General features: G+C 48.5%; 1 pseudogene across 1 annotated transcript; it reads left to right on the plus strand.

The window, feature by feature from the left end:
- The first annotated feature begins 524 nt into the window (after window positions 1–524).
- On the plus strand, window positions 525–2,794 carry LOC144987332 (tripartite motif-containing protein 16-like; annotated as a pseudogene). Its single transcript, XR_013651198.1, has one exon. The product of XR_013651198.1 is annotated as a tripartite motif-containing protein 16-like (transcript).
- The last annotated feature ends 11,340 nt before the right edge of the window (window positions 2,795–14,134 follow it).

Here is a 14,134-nt window from a genome sequence, read left to right on the forward strand (position 1 = left end):
GAGGAGCTTTGGAGAATGTCTCTGTCTGTCAATCAGTGAAAGGGGGCGGGATCTAAACGCTCATTTGCTCATCCATCGAAATGACTAATATTCCTCGATACCCGCTCAGCCGTGTTCCACAACAACACAATAGGGCCGCTCTGACTTTCAGACTTTCACCTTATGGTTGTGAAAGAAAATATGATTAAAGGCCGAGAGCTTGCAGCTCAAGGGCTGCCTGTTAGACCCCCCCCCCCCCCCCCCCCCCCCCGCTCTGAAAAATGAAAGTCCCGCTCCTCTGCCTCGCCGATAAGACATGCAAATTTCGGCCAATCAGAAAGGTTCATGCCTCCAAGTGACTGTGTGGTGGTTCTGTTGGAGTCAGTCAGAGTCCTGATTGCTCTCCACATGCTGGGGGGGTCGTTGTTCCTAAAGACTCCCTCTATCTGTTCTCTATAGTTTTTCTCTCTCTGAAAGGGTTAACAGATCAGGACTCCTCTACCTCATCTGCAGCTCCTCCTCTGTCATGATGGGCGTCACCAACAGGAAGTGAAGAAAGAAGCTGATTGGCTGAACTCACAGTGAAACCATCTGGTGGGAGGATCAGAGTCAAACCGGTTTCTGAGGAAGTGAAACTCTCACAGTCTGTGTGTCTGAGAGGAGAAATGGCGCAGAAAGGAGTGGATCTGGATGAAGAAAGCTTCAGCTGTTCCATCTGTCTGGATCTGCTGAAGGATCCGGTGACTATTCCCTGTGGACACAGCTACTGCATGAAGTGTCTTCAAGGATTGTGGGATGCAGAGGAGAAAGTCCACAGCTGTCCTCAGTGCAGGAAGACCTTCACACCGAGGCCTGTTCTGGGGAAAAATGTCATGTTAGCAGCTTTAGTGGAGCAGCTGAAGAAGACCGGACTCCAAGCTGCTCCTGCTGGTCTCTGCTATGCTGGACCTGAAGATGTGGTCTGTGACGTCTGCATTGGAAGAAAACTGAAAGCCATCAAGTCCTGCTTGAGCTGTCCGGCCTCTTACTGTGAGGAACACCTTCAGCCTCATTTGAAAGCAGCTGCATTGAAGAAACACAAGCTGGTGGAACCCTCCAAGAACCTGCAGGAGAACATCTGCTCCCGTCATGATGAGGTGATGAAGATGTTCTGTCGCACTGATCAGAAGAGCATCTGTTATCTCTGCTCTGTGGATGAACATAGAGGCCACGACACAGTCTCAGCTGCAGCAGAAAGGACTGAGAAGCAGAGAGAGCTGGAGGAGAGTCAGCAACAAATCCAGCAGAGAATCCAGGACAGAGAGAAAGAGGTGAAGCTGCTTCAACAGGAGGTGGAGGCCATCAATCACTCTGCTGATCAAAGCGTGGAGGACAGTGAGAAGATCTTCACTGAGATGATCCGTCTCCTCCAGAAAAGAAGCCGTGATGTGGAGCAGCAGATCAGATCCCAGCAGCAAACTGAAGTGAGGCGAGTCAAAGGTCTTCAGGAGGAGCTGGAGCAGGACATGGCTGAGCTGAAGAGGAGAGACGCTGAGCTGAAGCAGCTCTGCCTCACAGAGGATCACAGCCACTTTCTGCTCAACTACCCCTCACTGCCACCACTCAGTGAGTCCACCCCCTCAGCCAGCATCCATGTCCGTCCTCTGACATACTTTGAGGATGTGACAGCAGCTGTGTCAGAGCTCAGAGACAAACTGCAGGACATTCTGAGAGAGGAATGGACAAACATCTCACTGACAGTCTCCAGAACCAAAGAGCAGAGCTGACTTCCTCAGATATTCATGTCAAATCACACTGGATCCAAACACAGCAAACAGAAATATGTTACTGTCAGAGGAGAACAGAAAGGTGAAATTTATGAAAAAACCTCAGTCTGTTTCTGATCATCCAGACAGATTTACTGATTATGAACAGGTTCTGAGTAGAGAGAGTCTGACTGGACGTTGTTACTGGGAGGTGGAGAGGAGAGGAAACTTTGTTTATGTAGCAGTCGCATACAAGAACATCAGCAGATCTGGAGATGAAAGTAGATTTGGTTTTAATGATAAATCTTGGTCATTAGTTTGTTTTCCTGACAGTTTCTCATTTGTCCACAACAGCATAGAAACCTCCATCTCAGCTCCTGTTTCCTCCAGAGTAGGAGTGTACCTGGATCACAGAGCAGGTGTTCTGTCCTTCTACAGCGTCTCTGAAAGCAGGACTCTCCTCCACAGAGTCCAGACCACTTTCACTCAGCCGCTCCATGCTGGACTGAGGGTGGATTTTTATGGAGACACAGCAGAGTTGTGTAAAGTGAAATAGTTCCTGAAAGAAGTGAAATGTTTGTTTTCAGTGATTTCTCTGCTTTGGATCATTTAGAACTAAACGTTTGAACTGTTCAGATTCTGTGGAGAAATGTTTGTAGACAGAAATAGAGAGAAATGAAAATCTCTAGAATGTGGATTGGAGACATTTTGGAACATGAATGTCAAACTTTTGGGAGTCAAATCTGTTTTCTTTTGGTTTCTTTGAATTCAAATTTCACACACATGTTTTTGTGTTGTTGTCATGGGAACTGAAGGAAGCTGCAGCACAAATGGAATCAGTGAGGTCACAATCCCAGACTTTCTCTGGTTTGTTCTCCACAGAAACGACAAGAGAAGAAGCTGAAGGAGAAGATTGTGTTTGTGGAAAGAAGAACATTTACAACTTTGTTTTCTTTCTGCTTCATTTGACAACTTTGGATTGAAGATTTGTGTTTTCATGTCTCTGTTCTTCAGAGAAAAGTTGTTTCTGATCATGTGACAATAAAAACCTCCTGATTCTTTTGTCTTCATTCCAGAGTTTGAGTGAAATGTGATGAAGAAAAGTGGGAATAATATGAGGGAAGAACTGAGGCAGTTTTCCTGGAACTCCAGACATGACAGAGTTCATGTTTAGAGCAGAAACATCTGTCAGTCAGTCTGAGTCCTTTTAGCTTCATTATTGGTAGGATTATTATCTGCATGGCATGGTTTCCTGTGACGTCATTTCCGGGTGAGCTATTCCCAGTGCTAGTCGTGTGTGACTGCTGTCCTCTTGTTTGGCATTAGCCTGACTACTATTGCTTACTCTAAGGGTTATCTGGGTTAATATTCACCACTGTTAAACCGCTTGCTGTTCACTTTCTCATTTTGCTAAATAGACCACTTCTCTTTACCTAAACACCGCTAGCCTTAGCTTAGAACCTAGCATGGCCACCACTCCTTCTGCCTCTCCTCCTTTCTCCTGCCTCATGTGCCATATGTTTAGTGATGACCCTGCCTCCTTTAGTGAAGATAGCGGTAGGTGTGTTAAGTGTAGTCTTGTGTTAGACTTGGAGGCCAGGCTGGAGCAGTTAGAAGCGCGGCTCCGCACAGTGGAAGCTAAGCCGGCTAGCCAGGTCGTTACTCGTAGCGCAGGCCGCGCTACCATGGCTAACTTAGCTAGCACCCCAGCGCCCTCCCAACAGCCGGGAGACAGTCAGGGGTTTGTACCGGTTGGGAGGAAACATAGTGCTAAACGCAAAAACTTAGAGCACCCGAGACTCCACGTTAGTAATAGATTCTCCCCCCTCAGCGACACACCCGCTGAACACTCAACTCTGGTTATAGGCTCTTCTGAATTTAGAAACGTGGAGCTCCCAGCGGCTACAGTCAGGTGTTATCCGGGGGCCAGAGTTGGTGACATCGAGGGGAACCTTAGGATGTTAGCTCAGAGTAAGTCCAGGTTCCGTCGAGTCGTGATTCACGCAGGCGGTAATGATGCCCGACGGAGACAGTCAGAGGTGGTTAAGTTAAACGTAGCTTCGGTGTGTAAACTGGCTAAGACGATGTCCGACACTGTAATTTTCTCTGGTCCCCTGCCAAACTTAGTCAATGATGAAATGTACAGCCGCTTTTCATCATTTAACTGCTGGCTTTCTAGATGGTGCCCAGAAAACGGCGTTGGTTTTGTGGATAACTGGAGCGCGTTTTGGGGGAACCCCGGTCTCATGCGGAGAGACGGCGTCCATCCCACCCGGGACGGTGCCGCTCTTCTTTCTAGAAACATTTCTGCTAGCCTTAGTCTGTTAACCTGACAATCCAGAGACGAGACCCGGGCGCAGAGCAGCAGTGTAAAACGCTCCTCTGAGCCTCCCTTAGGGTTAGTGCCGGTGCAAAACCCATGCAGGGAAAGTCAAGCAGGTTCGAGCTTTAGCTTATGTGCTGAAAGACAAATGAAAGGAACGCGTCATAGAAACCTTACAGTGACCGACAGCAGTACCCACAAGCAGAATTATGATGTATTTAAATGCGGTTTATTAAACATTCGATCCATTTCCTCCAAGTCCCTCTTAGTCAATGAGTTAATTACTGATAAAAACCTTAGTCTTTTAGCCTTAACAGAAACTTGGCTCCATCAGGATGACTATGTTAGATTGAATGAAACAACCCCCCCCACTTATGCTAACTATCAGAAATCCAGGATTTCAGGGAAAGGAGGTGGTTTGGCAGTAATATCACAGTCTAGCTTACTTCTCAACCCTAAAATTAAAAACGCTTATAATTCATTTGAAAACATCATATTGTCTTTAAGTCACCCAAACAGGAAAACTCGAAAACCTGTTTTACTCATAATTATTTATCGCCCCCCCGGCCCATATTCAGAATTTTTAACTGAGTTTTCTGACTTCCTATCGACTATTGTCATACATTCTGATCAAATTATAATATTAGGGGATTTTAATATTCATGTTGATGACCCCAGTGACTGTCTAGGAAAGGCTTTTGCAGCTTTATTAGATGATGTCGGTTTCACCCAAAGTGTGAATGAACCCACTCACTGTTATAAGCCCACCCTGGATCTTGTTCTAACCCATGGTATAGAGATCAGCCAGCTGAGTGTCCTTCCTCTTTACCCCATCATTTCTGATCACTTTATGATTACCTTCCAGTTTACACTGGAACATCCTTCTGCCCCAGTGAATAAGAAACAACTTAGAAGAACCTTAACTGACCATTCTGTGTCTGAGTTTAAACACACAGTTCAGCCAGTACTTAGTGATATTCTGAGAAAATACTCTGAGTCCAGCTCCCATAGCATCAGTCCTAGTATAAATGACCACTTTGTTAATGATGCCTTACAATCCCTCAGGAGTACACTCGATGTTGTTGCCCTCTTGAAACCTAAATTCGTCAGACAAAACCGAGTAGCACCGTGGTTTAACGCTGAAAATTGTTCTCTTAAACGAGAAACCCGTAAGTTGGAAAGAGAATGGCGCCGCTCAGGTTCAGAGCAGTCTCTGGATATCTGGAAACATAGCCTATTAAATTATAAAAAAGCTCTGCGTAGAGCTAGAAGCCAGTACTATTCAACCTTAATATCAGAGAATGTGTCATGGCTACAGAACACTTTTCGAACCCAGATGCTGGAACCCAGAAGAAACACAGCGGGAGGCGAGCGTTGGCGGGTAAGAGTTTTAATACGAGGAGCAGAGAGCAGAACGTGAGCAGGTCCAGATGTCGGTTCCGAACAGAAAGACAGAAGTTAGCGGCGTCACTGGTGGATTTCTCCGTAGGCCGATGTTGACGAAGGTGGAGACACTTGATGAGGCAGAGGCTCGTGGTGGGACCGCAGGAGAGGACAGACTGATGAGAACGGCTGGGAACTGATTCGAGCGACCACTCGTGGTACTGGATTCCTGAGGGTGAGTAGAGAGAGAGACAGGTTTAGTCACAGGCTTGACGTAGCGAAAACGAACAATAGCTTGACTTGACGACCAACTATGCACCATCAGGGGCAACGGACTGGCGAAGACTGATGATCCTGTGGCTCCTTATGAAGGCGGATGAGGTGATGAGGTAAGTGGTCGCAGGTGTTGAGAATCAGCAGCCAAGCGGAGAGGAGAGGGGGAGGAGGCCGACAGAGGCACCATGTCAGTACCCCCCCCTCAACGACCGCCTCCAGGCGGTCAAGGGCGGCGATCAGGGCGGGCACGGTAGAAATCCTCAATGAGAGAGGGGTCCAAAATAAACGAGCGGGGAATCCATGAGCGCTCCTCCGGACCGTAGCCCACCCAGTCGACCAGGAACTGGAATCCACGACCCCTCCGACGGACGTCCAAAATCCGGCTGACGTCATAGGCCGGAGCGCCGTCGATGACCCGGGCGGGCGGTGGGGAAGTGGACGGCGGGCACAGAGGACTGTCCTGGACTGGCTTGATCTGGGAGATGTGAAACGACGGGTGGACCTTCAGGGCTTTGGGCAAACGAAGACGGACACAGGTAGGGTTGATGAGTTTGTCTATGACGTAAGGACCGATGAATCGGGGAGCCAGTTTCTTGGAAGATGCCTGAATGGGGATATTGCGAGTAGAGAGCCAAACCCTCTGACCTGGTTGATAGTCGGGTCCCACCACCCTGCGACGGTTGGCGATCCGGCAGTTGCTCTCCTTGGTGCGGAGGAGAGCGGCCTTCGTCTGAGTCCAGACGCGTTGACAACGCTGGAGGTGATGTTGGACGGAAGGCACTGCCAGATCCAACTCCTGGGATGGAAACAGAGGTGGTGAGTACCCTAGGGCGGCCTCAAAAGGAGAGATCCCGGTGGCAGATGAAGGATGAGTGTTATGGGCGTACTCTATCCATACCAGGAAGGTGGACCAGTCCTTTTCATTCTGTGCCGCCAGACAGCGAAGAGCTGCCTCCAGCTCCTGGTTCGCTCTCTCCGCTTGACCGTTCGACTGGGGATGATAGCCTGACGAGAGACTGACCGTGGCCCCCAAGGCCGAGCAGAAGGCCTTCCACACTTGTGACGTGAATTGGGGGCCGCGGTCGGAGACAATGTCCATAGGGATGCCATGGTGGCGAAAAACATGGTTGACCATCAGGTCAGCAGTCACAGTGGCCGTGGGGAGTTGAGGAAGGGGAATGAAGTGAGCCATTTTCGAAAAACGATCAATAACAGTGAGGACGGTAGTGTTACCGTGTGACGGGGGAAGACCTGTGACGAAATCCATGGCCAGATGGGACCAGGGTCGATCGGGAGTGGAGAGTGGATGAAGCAGACCTGCCGGAGCTGAGGATGAAGATTTCGATCGGGCGCACGTGGAGCAGGCTGCGACATAATCTCGCACGTCCTTTTCCATGGCAGGCCAATGGAACCTTTTGCGGATGAGGTTAAGAGTCCGGTGAACCCCCCCATGGCAAGCCAAGCGGGATGCATGCCCCCAGGTGATGACCTCGGACCGGAGATTAGCTGGGACGAACAAGGTACCCCTGGGGACAGGAGGGTGGTCATCATTGTCTCTCAGGGCTTGGAGTACCTTGTTCTCGATGTCCCACGTGAGGGCTCCGATGACGCAGGTGGAAGGAAGGATGGTGGCCGGGGCGCGTTCTGATGGACTGTACTTTCGGGACAGGGCGTCAGGCTTGATATTTCGGGATCCGGGTCTGTAGGTGATTACAAAATTGAAGCGGTCAAAAAAAAGACACCAACGAGCTTGCCTGGAGTTGAGTCGTTTGGCTGAGCGGAGATAGGCCAGGTTCTTGTGGTCTGTCCACACGATGAACGGCTGTTCTGCTCCCTCCAACCAGTGACGCCATTCCTCCAATGCCAGCTTGATGGCAAGTAGTTCCCGGTTGCCGACATCATAGTTTCTTTCTGCTGGTGATAGTTTTCGTGAAAAATAAGCACAAGGTTTTAATTTGTCAGTTGAGGCCTCTTTTTGGGAGAGGACGGCACCCACACCGGTATCAGAAGCGTCCACCTCGACAATGAATTGACGAGATGGGTCAGGTTGGATGAGGATGGGTGCGGATACGAAAAGGTCCTTCAGTTTGTCGAAGGCTTGTTGGGCTTCAGTAGACCAGGCAAAGGGATGAGTAGTGGAAGTAAGGCGTGTGAGAGGAGAAGCGATGCTGCTGTAATTCCTGATAAATCGCCTATAAAAGTTGGCGAAGCCTAAGAACTGCTGAAGTTTTTTCCGTGTGTCTGGAGGTGCCCAGTTGGCGACGGCCTCTATCTTAGAGGGGTCAGGTCGGATGCGACCTGCCTCGATGACGTAGCCGAGAAACTGAACGGTTGGAACATGAAATTCGCATTTCTCGAATTTTACATAGAGTTGGTTTTCCAGAAGTCTCTCAAGCACGAGACGTACGTGATGTTCATGCTGGGCCTGATCATGGGAATAGATGAGAATGTCATCAAGGTAGACGAAGACGAAGCGATTAAGGAAGTCACGGAGAATGTCGTTGACCAACCGCTGGAAGACTGCAGGGGCGTTGGTGAGGCCAAAGGGCATGACCAAATATTCATAGTGCCCTAAGGGGGTTTTAAATGCAGTCTTCCATTCGTCGCCTTCCTTGATACGAACCAGATGGTACGCATTGCGGAGGTCTAATTTCGTGAAGATACGGGCTTGTTGAAGAGAGTCAAAAACAGACGTGATTAAAGGCAAGGAATATTTATCTTTGACGGTGATCTGATTTAGTTCGCGGTAGTCGATGCAAGGCCTGAGTGTCTTATCTTTCTTAGCCACGAAGAAAAAACCAGCCCCCACAGGGGAGGAAGAGGGTCGTATGTGACCTAACGAGAGCGCTTCCTGGATGTACTGTTCCATGGCGCTTCTTTCGGGACCGGACAGGTTGAACAGCCGCCCCTTAGGTAAAGGAGCGCCAGGAAGGAGAGTAATGGCGCAATTGTAAGGTCTATGCGGGGGAAGAGCGCTAGCCTTAGATTTGCTGAAAACTGCTTTTAAGTCGTGATAACAAGACGGAATGGAAACCAGATCTACTGAGGCGGGACTCTCGGTATCTATGGGGGGAACACGGGGAACAGCGGACAGTAAACAGTTTGCAAGGCAATAAGGACTCCACTGAGTGACAGATCCCTGAGCCCAGTTAAATTGGGGATTATGTAATCTGAGCCAGGTGAACCCTAACACTATGGGGGTATGGGCGGACTGGGTGATGTAAAACTGAACTGATTCCCTATGGTTACCTGACGTGACGAGGAGAATGGGCTTGGTGCGATGGGTAATACGGGACAGGTGTTGTCCCCCGAGGCCCGAGGCTTCAATGGGGTTTTCTAGGGGCTCTGTGGGGATAGACAAGTGGTTAACTACACGAAAGTCAATTAAGCTCTGTTCCGCCCCAGAATCTACGAGGGCCCTGAGATCATGAACTTGGCGATCGAGGCATAACTTGACAGGTAAATACATGAATTCTTTACCAGAATCTGTGGCAGATAACTCCCCTCGCGGCCTGTCGTCTAGCGAGGGGCTGGGAAGTTTAAACGAACTGGGCATCCCGAGACTAGATGGCCTTTAGCCCCGCAGTAAAAACAGGCTCCAGCTTCGCGTCTTTTGCGCCGTTCCTCTTCTGACAGCCTTGAGTGGCCGATCTGCATGGGTTCCTCCATAGTCTTGGAGGGGACAGCATACAGGCCTGGATCGATCGGTGGAGCGTGGATGGACTTAGTCGGGGGACGTGGAGCCGGATGACCTCGTTCTTTTTGGCGCTCACGTATCCTAACGTCCGACCGGAGAGCGGCGGACACTAACTCCTCAAAGGATCGTGCTTCCGGTTGAGAACAAAGGTGGTCTTTAATTTGTTCGTTCAAGGACTGGTAAAAAACGCCTTTGAGGGCCACATCGGGCCAGCCAGCTTCAACCGCTAGAATGCGGAAATCGATGACGTGATCGCTAACAGCACGGTTCCGCTGTTTGAGTGCGAGCAGCCGCCGGGTTGCCTCTTCCTGTTTACGAGGTTGGTCGAATATCAGGCGGAATTCGCCGAGGAATCGCTCGTAAGACAGGTGAGAGATGGGATTGGCAGAGAGAAAAGCTTGGGCCCACTGGAGAGCTTTACTTCGTAGAGAATTAATGACAAGGGTGATCTTACTGTGGTCGGACTGGTAGAATCGGGGAGCTTGTTGACATATTAACTGGCACTGCAGCAAAAATCCTCCGCAGGCTTCCACCTCCCCGAAGAAAGGTTCCGGTTGGAGTCGGATGTTTTCGGTTGCGGATGGCACTTCGGAAGCGGAAGGAGCTGGGACGACAGGAGTATGGACTGTGGCAGGCGAAACCTGGGAAAACTGGCTGGTTAGTTCATGTAAGGTCTGGGTCATACCATCTAGGCGATGAAAGAGATCCTGCTGGGCAGCCGCCATTTGCGACAGAGCGTCCGCTTGACGTCCCAGCATAATGCCTTGTTGGGAAACGGCTAATCTGAGTCCTTCTGGGTCAGCTGGGTTGGGATTATGGCCAGTCCGTTCTGTCATGGCTACAGAACACTTTTCGAACCCAGATGCTGGAACCCAGAAGAAACACAGCGGGAGGCGAGCGTTGGCGGGTAAGAGTTTTAATACGAGGAGCAGAGAGCAGAACGTGAGCAGGTCCAGATGTCGGTTCCGAACAGAAAGACAGAAGTTAGCGGCGTCACTGGTGGATTTCTCCGTAGGCCGATGTTGACGAAGGTGGAGACACTTGATGAGGCAGAGGTTCGTGGTGGGACCGCAGGAGAGGACAGACTGATGAGAACGGCTGGGAACTGATTCGAGCGACCACTCGTGGTACTGGATTCCTGAGGGTGAGTAGAGAGAGAGACAGGTTTAGTCACAGGCTTGACGTAGCGAAAACGAACAATAGCTTGACTTGACGACCAACTATGCACCATCAGGGGCAACGGACTGGCGAAGACTGATGATCCTGTGGCTCCTTATGAAGGCGGATGAGGTGATGAGGTAAGTGGTCGCAGGTGTTGAGAATCAGCAGCCAAGCGGAGAGGAGAGGGGGAGGAGGCCGACAGAGGCACCATGTCAGAATGGAAACAATCCAAGATTTCTTTTTAGCACTATTGCTAAATTAACTCACAGTCAGAGCTCAGTAGAACCACATGTTCCTGTTTCTCTCAGCTCTGATGATTTTCTTACATTTTTCTATAGTAAAATCTCAAATATTAGACATAAGTTAAATCAAGTTATTCCTACTATCAGCCCAGAACAGGCTGAAGCGGTAGAAATGGAGGCATCCATAGAAACCTCTGTAACATTAGACTGCTTCACTGCTGTGGAACAAGCCGAAATAACATCAATTATGACGTCCTCCAAATCCTCAACGTGTCTGTTAGACCCAATTCCCACTAGACTTTTTAAAGAAACTTTTCCCCTAATTAATGATTCCATATTAACAATGATAAATGCCTCTCTGGAAACGGGTTACGTGCCACAGTCTTTTAAATATGCAGTTGTTAAACCTCTTCTGAAAAAGCCCAGTTTGGATCCTAGCATCTTGGCCAACTATAGACCGATATCAAACCTCCCCTTTATTTCTAGAATCCTAGAAAGAGTTGTAGTTAAGCAGCTTTACTGCCACCTACAGGACAACAGCCACTTTGAAGACTTTCAGTCGGGGTTTAGACCCCACCACAGTACGGAAACTGCACTAGTTAGAGTCTCTAATGACTTGTTATTGGCCTCAGAAAAGGGACTAGTTTCTATTCTGGTCCTGTTGGACCTCAGTGCAGCCTTTGACACTATCGACCACGGTATTTTACTCCATAGATTAGAGCAGGACATAGGAATTAGAGGATCTGCTCTCCAGTGGTTTAAATCCTATCTGTCCGATAGGTATCAGTTCATTAATGTAAATGGCCATTCCTCTCAGTGCACTCGAGTCAACTATGGAGTCCCACAGGGCTCAGTCTTGGGACCGATCCTGTTTACGCTTTATATGCTACCCCTAGGAAACATAATCAGGAAACACAGCATTAATTTTCATTATTATGCCGACGATACGCAGTTGTATTTATCCATGAAGCCTGACCAGAATGACAAGATAGAGAAACTGAACGCCTGCATCAGTGACATCAAGACCTGGATGACAATTAATTACCTCCTCTTGAACCCAGAAAAAACTGAGGTCATTATACTAGGTCCTAAAAACCTCAGAGATGCTCTGTCTGCTCAGATAGTCTCCCTGGATGGTATAAGTATAGCCCCCAATTCCACAGTTAGAAACCTTGGGGTTTTACTTGACCAGGATTTATCATTTAAGGCTCACATATCTCAGGCGTGTAGAACTGCCTTTTTTCACCTGCGGAATATTGCTAAGATCAGAAATATACTTTCTAAGAGTGATGCTGAAAAACTCATCCATGCATTTGTTACGTCGAGGCTGGATTACTGCAACTCCTTGTTAGCAGTGTGTCCTAAGAGTTCCTTAAGAAGTCTCCAGCTTGTTCAGAACGCAACAACTAGATTGTTAGGAGTGATGTGATCTCTTCTGCTAGTTCCTGCTGTGTTAGTTTCGCTCCATTGGCTCCCAGTTGATTCCAGAATCAAGTTCAAGATCCTCCTGTTAACCTATAAGGCCTTACATGGAATGGCCCCGTCCTATATTAAGGACCTCATAGTCCCTTACCATCCAATGAGAACACTTCGCTCCCAAAATGCAGGACTGCTTGTGGTTCCTAGAATTGGTAAAAGTACGGTTGGAGGTAGAGCGTTTAGCCACCAAGCCCCTGTTTTATGGAATAAACTCCGAGCTCATGGAAGAGAGGCCGACTCAGTTTCTACATTCAAAGCTAGACTGAAAACATTCCTCTTTGGACAGTCTTATTGTCAGACTACTTAGTATTCAGAGATTATTTAACTTAATGTTAATTTGTTTAAATTAAACTTAATAACTTTTTCTTTTAAAAGGCTGCTAGAAGTTGAAGCTGGGGTAACTATGGTGCTCCGGGGTTCTGTCCTCTTTTCTTTTCTACCTCTACGCTTCGTCTCCTCTATTCTTGATCATAATTTATCATTTAGTTCTCCATGCCTCTGTTTGGTACAGTGCGATTCATGTATTGTCCCTCTTTTCCTCTCCCCTCTTGGGGAGTGGGAGTGCTTCCAGACTCCACTTGGCTCATCCGTGCTCCAGTTCCTGACCGAGTACCTCGTCTCTGCTCCTGCTCCTACACCTGGCTGTGGTTCCTGTCTCCGGCTCGACTCGCGCCTTTGACTTTCCCCACAACCACGGCTGGATGAAGCTCGTCTGCTGGACTTTTATATATATATATGTAGTTGTAGATTTAGATAAGTTAATTCTTCTCTAAGAGTTCTGATAAATCGCCTGTCCGTCCTGGGGGAGGATCCCTCCTTCATGTGGGCACCCCTGAGGTTTCTTCGTTTTTTCCGGAATCCGTTTTTTTGGGAGTCTTTCCTTACAGCGAAGGGGGGTCTAAGGGCAGGGATGCCAGTATGGCTTAGTCAGTTTGTTAGTTCATTTTAGTATTTTCCTATTGAACTCTTTGTATTCATGATCCTTTTAAGTTCATGTTTTACTTCGAAGCCCATCGAGACGACTGTTGTTGTGATTTTGGGCAATACAAATAAAATTGAATTGAATTGAATTGAATTTTGCTTTGATTACTACTTTGCACTCTCTTGATGAGCTTCTAGAGGTAGTCATCTGAACTGGTCTTCCAACAGTCTTGCAGGAGTTCCCAGAGATGCTTAGCACTTGTTGGCCCTTTTGCCTTCACTCTGCGGTCCAGCTCACCCCAAACCATCTGGATTGGGTTCAGTTCCGGTGACTGTGGAGGCCAGGTCCTCTGGCGCAGCACCCCATCACTCTCCTTCTTTGTCAAATAGCCCTTCCACAGCCTGGAGGTGTGTTTGGGGTCATTGTCCTGTTGAAAAATAAAGGATGGTCCAACTAAACACAAACCGGATGGAATAGCATGCTGCTGCAAGATGCTGTGGTAGCCATGCTGGTTCAGGATGCCTTCAATTTGGAATAAATCCCCAACAGTGTCACCAGTAAAGCACCCCCACACCATCACACCTCCTCCTCCATGCTTCACGGTGGGAAACCTGACAGCAGTTTAACCTGGACACTGTCTGAATTCAACAGAACACGACTCACATTTGTTCACGGAGAGCTTACAGAGTGAATTAGTTGCATGACGTTCACTGGTCTTGCAGCAAACGTTTGACCGCTGCAAACACTTTTTCCACTTCCTGCCCTTGATGTTCCCTGCAGCAGAGCGTTGAGACCACACTTTCCGCTCAGGTAGGGGTTTGTAACTGTCACTAAACGAGCTGCTCCCCCAGTTCGAGAGACACGGACGAGAAAACCACCAAAACAACATTTGTTCTTTAGAGGTCAAAAAAGCATGTGTCACACTCA

The sequence above is a fragment of the Oryzias latipes genome, chromosome 18 (genome assembly GCF_053564925.1).
Source record: "Oryzias latipes strain Hd-rR chromosome 18, Olatipes_Hd-rR_3.1".
In the NCBI taxonomy this organism is placed as follows: Eukaryota; Metazoa; Chordata; class Actinopteri; order Beloniformes; family Adrianichthyidae; genus Oryzias; species Oryzias latipes.